Here is a 6953-nt window from a genome sequence, read left to right on the forward strand (position 1 = left end):
GGGGGGGGGGGGGGGGGGGGGGGGGGGGGGGGGGGAGTGATCATCACTTAAACGTCAGAGCTTTTAAAAGGCATAGCACACATTAAGATACACATTCCTAAGCTGTATCTCACCAGCTGCATATTGAGGACTCGTGCTGGACACACAGGATCGGCTTGTAATATCGCAGTGAGCAAGTTGAGAGAGCCGCTGTCCCACAGCCTGTAACATAGTCTAGATGGAGAGAGAGGCAAGCATTAGGAAAAGGGCCATGAAAGGCCTCAGTGAGTTCTCAGCAGCAGAAAGTCAGCCCAGCTAGGGATCTCGTGATTTGCTGTCAAGGAAGACACCAAAAAAGCTGACATTGTTACTAAAAGATGAGCAGGATCTGTTCATCAGTGGGGCTGAGCACGGGTGTCTGCTGTCAGTGGGGCTGAGCACAGGTGTCTGTGATGTCAGTGGGGCTGAGCACAGGTGTCTGTGACATCATTGGGGCTGAGCACAGGTGTCTGTGATGTCAGTGGGGCTGAGCACAGGTGTCTGTGCCGTCAGTGGGGCTGAGCGCAGGTGTCTGTGCCCTCAGTGGGGCTGAGCGCAGGTGTCTGTGACCGCTCCATGCGCTTCTATGTTGATTAGAATAGAGGTGGCATGTCCTGTCCTAAAGATTAAATGAAGGGAAATGTGACATGCCTCGTGGAAGCTCAATAAAGGCCACCTGTCTACGATCGCCATCCTTAACATCAGCACCTCTGTCCCGCCAATTCAGTAAGCTTGCAGACAGGTCACGTCAACCATCACAGACTGGATGAGATACTCAGGACTTCATGGAAGAGCAATTGCAAGTCGTTGCTGAGCTCTGTCCCTTTTGTTGTGTTAAGAAATTTAGCATTGAGAGATTGGCCCTGGGGCAGAGGACACAGGAGTGTGACTCAGGAGGCCTCTGTAACGGTTCAGGCAGGAACTCATCATAGAAACCTTAAACACACACCTCTTTGATCTTAACAGTTTTCAAAATGAAGTTGTGCGGCGTGTTTCCCAGTTCTGCACATCTTTGACAGGATATGTTTGTATAGCCTTCTGATGCAATATTTCATCATGGGTAAAAGTATGTTGCTTCCTCAGGGGTCTCTAAGAGTGCTCCCCAACATCCGTGACCAATTCTCCAAGTCTCCAGACAGTAACTGCATGTCCCCAAAATAGGATATGTAATTAGTGTCAGCTCCAAGAAATTCATATTCAGCTCCACAAAATGCCCCGCTGTAGGCATCAGTCCCAGGTCCCGAGGTCCCCATGCTTCTGACTGGCTGTTAAGTCCCAGGTTCCCACGGTTTCCCCATTAGAGCTGGTAATCCCTAGAACAATGCGCAGAACCCACGAAGACGCCTCATTTACAACAATCTGCTTGGGTAGAGGAGGCGCCTCCAGAGCACCCGAGTGGGCCTCACGGTGAGGGCATGGGGTGCTCCGAGCATTCTGGGTGCACCGGTCTCCCAGCACCACTGTGTACTCTCCAAATCCTGGAGCTCTGCAGACCCTGTGTCTGGCAGGATCGGTCACCCCTCACTCTCAGGTCCCCACACCTTCGCAGAGTTAGGGATAGAGGTTGATAGTTTCAGGCGTCAAATCAGGGTTTGCTCTTTCTACTGACTCACACCTATTCTGCAGCCATCTCGAGGCATGCCAGAATTGCCTCTACAATAAAAGATGTTCTGATCACTCTAAAAATCCCAAGGTATTTAGGAACTCTACGCCAAGAGCCAGGGACAAAGGTTCTATGCGTAGGGTACACCACACCCTCGATTGGAATAATATAAGTTTTTTTTCTCTAGAGAAGAACACACTTGTTAATTACATTTAGAATCAGATATGTGGACTGTGATTAACTGTTAGGATAAGAACACCGCAGGTCGTGTGGGCAGCCCTCACAATGCTATGATAAGCCCTGGGATTAAGCACTTCCACAGGGCAGGCTTTGGCCTTCACATTGGCAGATACCTAGTGTGATCCCTGGCACACGGAGCTGTTCAATCAGCGTTTTCCAAATGCATGAATGAGTGCTGCAGAAACCCAGCGGTGAGATGTGACCCTTTCCCTTGAGGAATTTGAAATGCATTTGGAAAGAAAACAGAGACACAGATGCTTAAATAATTCCTCCCCAAATGTCTCATGAGAAAAAGGTTCTGTGTGTGACCAGTGCTCTTAGACTTCAGAGGTGGCCTTGGATGTACTCCCTCTCTCTGTGCCCTTAAAGAGTTACTCCCTTTATAGAACACTTCCCTGTTCTATAAAGGGCTGTTGTGACAGGTAGGAAGTCCACCTAAGGGCTTAGAGTGGTGCCTGGAACAAAGAAAGTGCTGGCAATTTGAATTCCAAAGAGGAAGGAGCTTTTGCCCTGAGTAGTGCCCGTGTCTATCTGGGTTAATAAGAGACATGATTAGTAACGGGACAATGGGAAGCCTGGGTGACTAGCATCCGGCAAACCACTGAGGCTTAGTCTCTCTCCAGCAGAGAGGTTTTGGGTCTTCAAGAGCAACTCACACTAGATGCTCAGTGGGCACCATTGCAGAGTCAATTTGGGAGCGATCCAACCAGTAGTGGTGACTGAACCTCCTCCAAGATGCCAGTTACTCTGTTTTTGGCTGGAGGAGGAATGAGTGAGAGGCTTCTGCTGCCAGATTCAGTTGGTCACTGGCCATGCATTGGCAGCCCGCCTCCGGAAAGCATGGCCTCGTGCTGTGGGTTCTGCATTGACATCTCCAATGTTGGCTTTTGGCCTCCGCCATGGAGCCTCAGAAAGCAGCAAATAAAATCATGGCTTCTTGATGGGGAGACAGACCCCCTAATCTGGGATTCTTCTCAGGGCGTGTAGCAGCAGACGGAGTGACCTGGCCTCTCACTTCCATTCCCATGAACTTGGCACCCTCCTGGCTCTTTCTCTTTGGAATACCACAGATTTAAGACACTTAAATAGAGATAAGCCCTACTTCTCCTTCATTCTGATCTCTGGTCTCTTCCAAGCTGTTAAAGGCTTGTCACACCCTGGAAAACCTAACTGAGAAGCCCAGCAGAAAATAAGGAAAGGGATGTGCTGTTGCTTGGTTTGTTTTGTTTTTTCCTTTGTTCTTTATTCTCTTTGGGGGCCTGCCACCCAGCTTCCAAATAAATACACACACAGAGTCTTCTTTCTCAAGAATGCCAGCCTGAGTATGATTTATTTCCGGCAAGCTTTTCTTACCTCAAATTATCCCGTATAACTTTTGCCTCTGGGCTCTTTTATTGATGATGTTTTGTTTTTTGTTTTTGGAGACAGGGTTTCCCTGTATAGCTTTGGACTTTGTAGCCTATCCTGGAACTAGCTCTGTAGACCAGGCTGGCCTTGAATTCACAGAGATCCACCTCCCTCTGCCTCCCAAGTGCTGGGATTAAAGGTGTGCACGACCCACCACCCGGGGTCTCTGGGCTTTTATCTTTATCCTGTATACCTTTCTTTACTCCTTACTTTGTGGCTTATTGTGTAGCTGGATGTCTGGCGGCTGATGTCCTCCTCCTTCTCTTGCTCCTCAATCCTTCTTCCCAGATTTCTCTTCCTGTTCATTCTCTCTGCCTGCCACCACCCCACACACCCCCACCCCTGCCTATTCCTCTCCTGTCTAGCTACTGGCTGTTCATCTCTTTATCAGACCAATCAGGTGTTTTAGACAGGCACCATAACACACTTTCACAGAGTTAAACAAATGCAGCATAAAAGAATGCAGCGCATCTTTGCATCCTTAAATAAATGTTCCACATCATAAACAAATGTGACATTTTACACATTACTAATCAACTTACTAACATTCCACAGCAAGGGTGCAGCCTTTGATGCATCAGACTCTTCAGCTGCCCTTGAATGTTCTCCAAGGCATTTCCAGGACCTGACACTGGAATATGAAGCTAGGGATGGCAGTGCATCCAATGCTGCCTAGAACCTAGCTCAGTGGTACGGACTATGGCTCTTCCATCAGTTCTGTCCTTCTAGCCATATAGCTATAGACTACACATTTCAATTACAATCTGCTATACCTGCTTTCCTTATAAAAGGGATTCCAAAAACCAGAGACTAAAGCTTATGATGGGGTTGACCAGGTAGAAATGTTAGTCTCAACTTACTGACCAATGGTCTGCAGCAAGACACTTACCAGTGCCTCAGTTCCTTTCTCTGTAAGAATGAGATAAGTGAAGCTTTGATGACATGCTACCAGGATCACACGTGTGCACAGGTGGCCTTAGTGCATGCCTACCACGGACCTCGTGCCCAAGCTGCCCATCAGCTCCTCATGCTATTTCTTCTTTTCAGCGCTTCTGATTACAAACTGTTGAGTAACTTTTCCTGAGGAGGTGTGAGCAGGCATCTGTTCATCCCAGACAGACCAACAGAGGACGCACAAAAGAATTGCTTCCACCTGCAAGTCCATCTTGGTAATCCAATGAATGTATTGGAGTTACTTGCAGAAGCAGGGGTGACTCAGGCAGCTGCATCAGTGCAAAGTCCGCCCCAGACTGGGTGATGACAGGCAAGCTGCGTCCATGGAGCTGCCTGCAGGGCTTGCAGACTTGCAGGTGGCTGAGCAGGTCAGAGAGTCTCCTCTCCCCAGCAACTGGTTACTGCTTCTATATAGTCCAGGGAGGGGCTATGAGTATCGTAGTCCTCCCAGTAGTCATGCGACTTCCCCATACAGCTACAGTAACGTTTCAAACCACAGATAGCAACTGCACAACAGCACAAACACAGCCTTTCAATCGTTCATCAGTTAAGTGTGTTTTCATTGATGGGGATTATAATAGTCTGAGTTCCCCTGGGAAAGATACAGGCACAGTAAGCGGAAACTTAGTACAGGAATCGGCTCGTGTCATAAAGGAGGTCAGCCATCTGAACACCAGCAGTGTAACTTAGTTCAGAGGACTCAGCTGGTGTTGAAAGTTTAGCTCAGAGCCCCAGGAGGCAGAAATACTGATGCCTAGGACAGGAACAAAGTGGTATCTGTTTTCATTTCCTCCGCCTTTTGCATATGTGTGCGCATGTTCGTGTATCTGTGCTGTTGTGTCCATAAACATGGAGACCAGGGCTGAGGTTCTTTGTGTTCCTCCATTACTCTGCGTATTCCCTTTCGGGACAGGATCTCTCTCTGAACCCAGAGCTCATTAATTCGGTAAGGATGGCATACCAGCAAGCTTGGGGAATCTACCTGTCTCATTCCCCAGATCTGGGGTTACAGACCTGAGCTGCCGCCACACTCAGCAGATGAGGGCGCTAGCGAGCTGAACTCACTTCCCCACCCCCATCCCACACGTTTGTGTCCCATTCAGACTCCTACTGCTCAGGAATGTCTCTCAAGGCTCACGTGTTAAAGGCTCAGACGCCAGCCTCTAACTACTGTCCTTGGGATCTTCTGGGATCTTTAGGTAATTTTTTTTTAACTTTTGAAGTTAAAATGATCTTTCATAGCCAAAAAGGAAACACTTTCTATCTTGTGGCTCCTATTACACCCTGAAGTGGCAAACTCTCTCCTGTCTTTAACTATTCCAATTCAAATCTTGCACAGAAAATGAAAAAAGTCCTTATTCTTGTACAATTCCTTTACCCTCAGCTCTACATTTTAGATGTTTGCCTAATAATTTATAAATAATAAAATAACAAAAATACAAGTTCAGTAAAGTTAAATTATACAAACGTATTTTTTAAAGGCAACACAGAACCCCAGGAAGGTGACACTTTGAGCTAAGTGCCCACACTGGAAGTCTTCAGGCCAGATCCTCCTATTCTAATGGCACTGTGGTCCTGAATCAGCCACGCAGAGCACAGGGACTGTCGTTGGCAATGGGACCCATTTGGAGAGTGTGCTCTCTGACTGCAGTCAGGCATGCAGCCCTTCGGCAGAGCTGTGCCCTTGGACTTTGCCTTTGAGAATTGATGTATCACTGTGTCTTCCAAAGTACAGGCAGCCAGATGGCTTGCAACAAGGTGTCGGCCACTGCCAAGATCTGGTGTTTGGGAAGGGATGTGTTTCCTGGCCTCGCAGGGCACATGCTCCTGTAATTCATAGTGTCCTTGACTCTTGTTCATTCAGAGTAAATGATTCTTCATCTCTGGCTTAGACACTAGGCGTGCATCAAACTGTGGGCTATTGTTTTCTTTAATCCATTTCTTAGGGGTCTAGTAACACTTTCAAATGTATATAAGGACTTGCTCCTAGCACAGTCCAGACACATGGAAAACCAGCCACAAACATGCAGATCCGAGTTTGTACAGAAGAGAGCTGAGGTGAGAGACAGACACCAGTACAACAACACAACTTCACAACTGAAAGGAGAATATTGAGCAGGGATGTTTGCTCACGGTTATGTTGCTGTGAAGAGATGCCACGACCAAGGCAACTCTTACAAATGAAAGCATTTAATTGGGGATTTGCTTGCAGTTTCAGAGGCTTAGTCCATTATCCTCATGACAGAGCACAACTGTACACACTGTGGAACAGTAGCTGACAGACAATGGGCAGAGAGAGAGACCGGACCTGGTGTGGGCTTTTGAGACCTCCAAGCCCACTCTCAGTGACACACTTCCTTCAACAAGGCCACACCCCCTAATCCTTCTAATCCTTTCAGACAGTTCCACTCCTTGGTGACCAAGCACTCAAATACAAGAGCCTATGGGTACCTTCTTTACTGCTCAGAGAGACTAAAAGTCAAGCAGACAATATTGACCAGCACAGGTGAGGTCTGAGCTTCAAGACATTCTGAAAATGGAGAAGCTCTGAATATAGTGAAAAGCCTGGAGACTAGCAGGAATGCGGTCAGGCAGGGATGAATGTGCAAAAAAGGAGGCCTGAGAGCAGAGAGACTGAGCAGTACACCGTTATAATGGTAGCTACTGCTTAAAACACAAACCGGGCAGCATATGAGTGAGTCCCAAGGTGAGCCTGCTCAGGGGTCAGGAT

This window comes from Alexandromys fortis, unplaced genomic scaffold (genome assembly GCF_014885135.2).
Source record: "Alexandromys fortis isolate MF-2015 unplaced genomic scaffold, M_Fortis_MF-2015_v1.1 scaffold_171, whole genome shotgun sequence".
In the NCBI taxonomy this organism is placed as follows: Eukaryota; Metazoa; Chordata; class Mammalia; order Rodentia; family Cricetidae; genus Alexandromys; species Alexandromys fortis.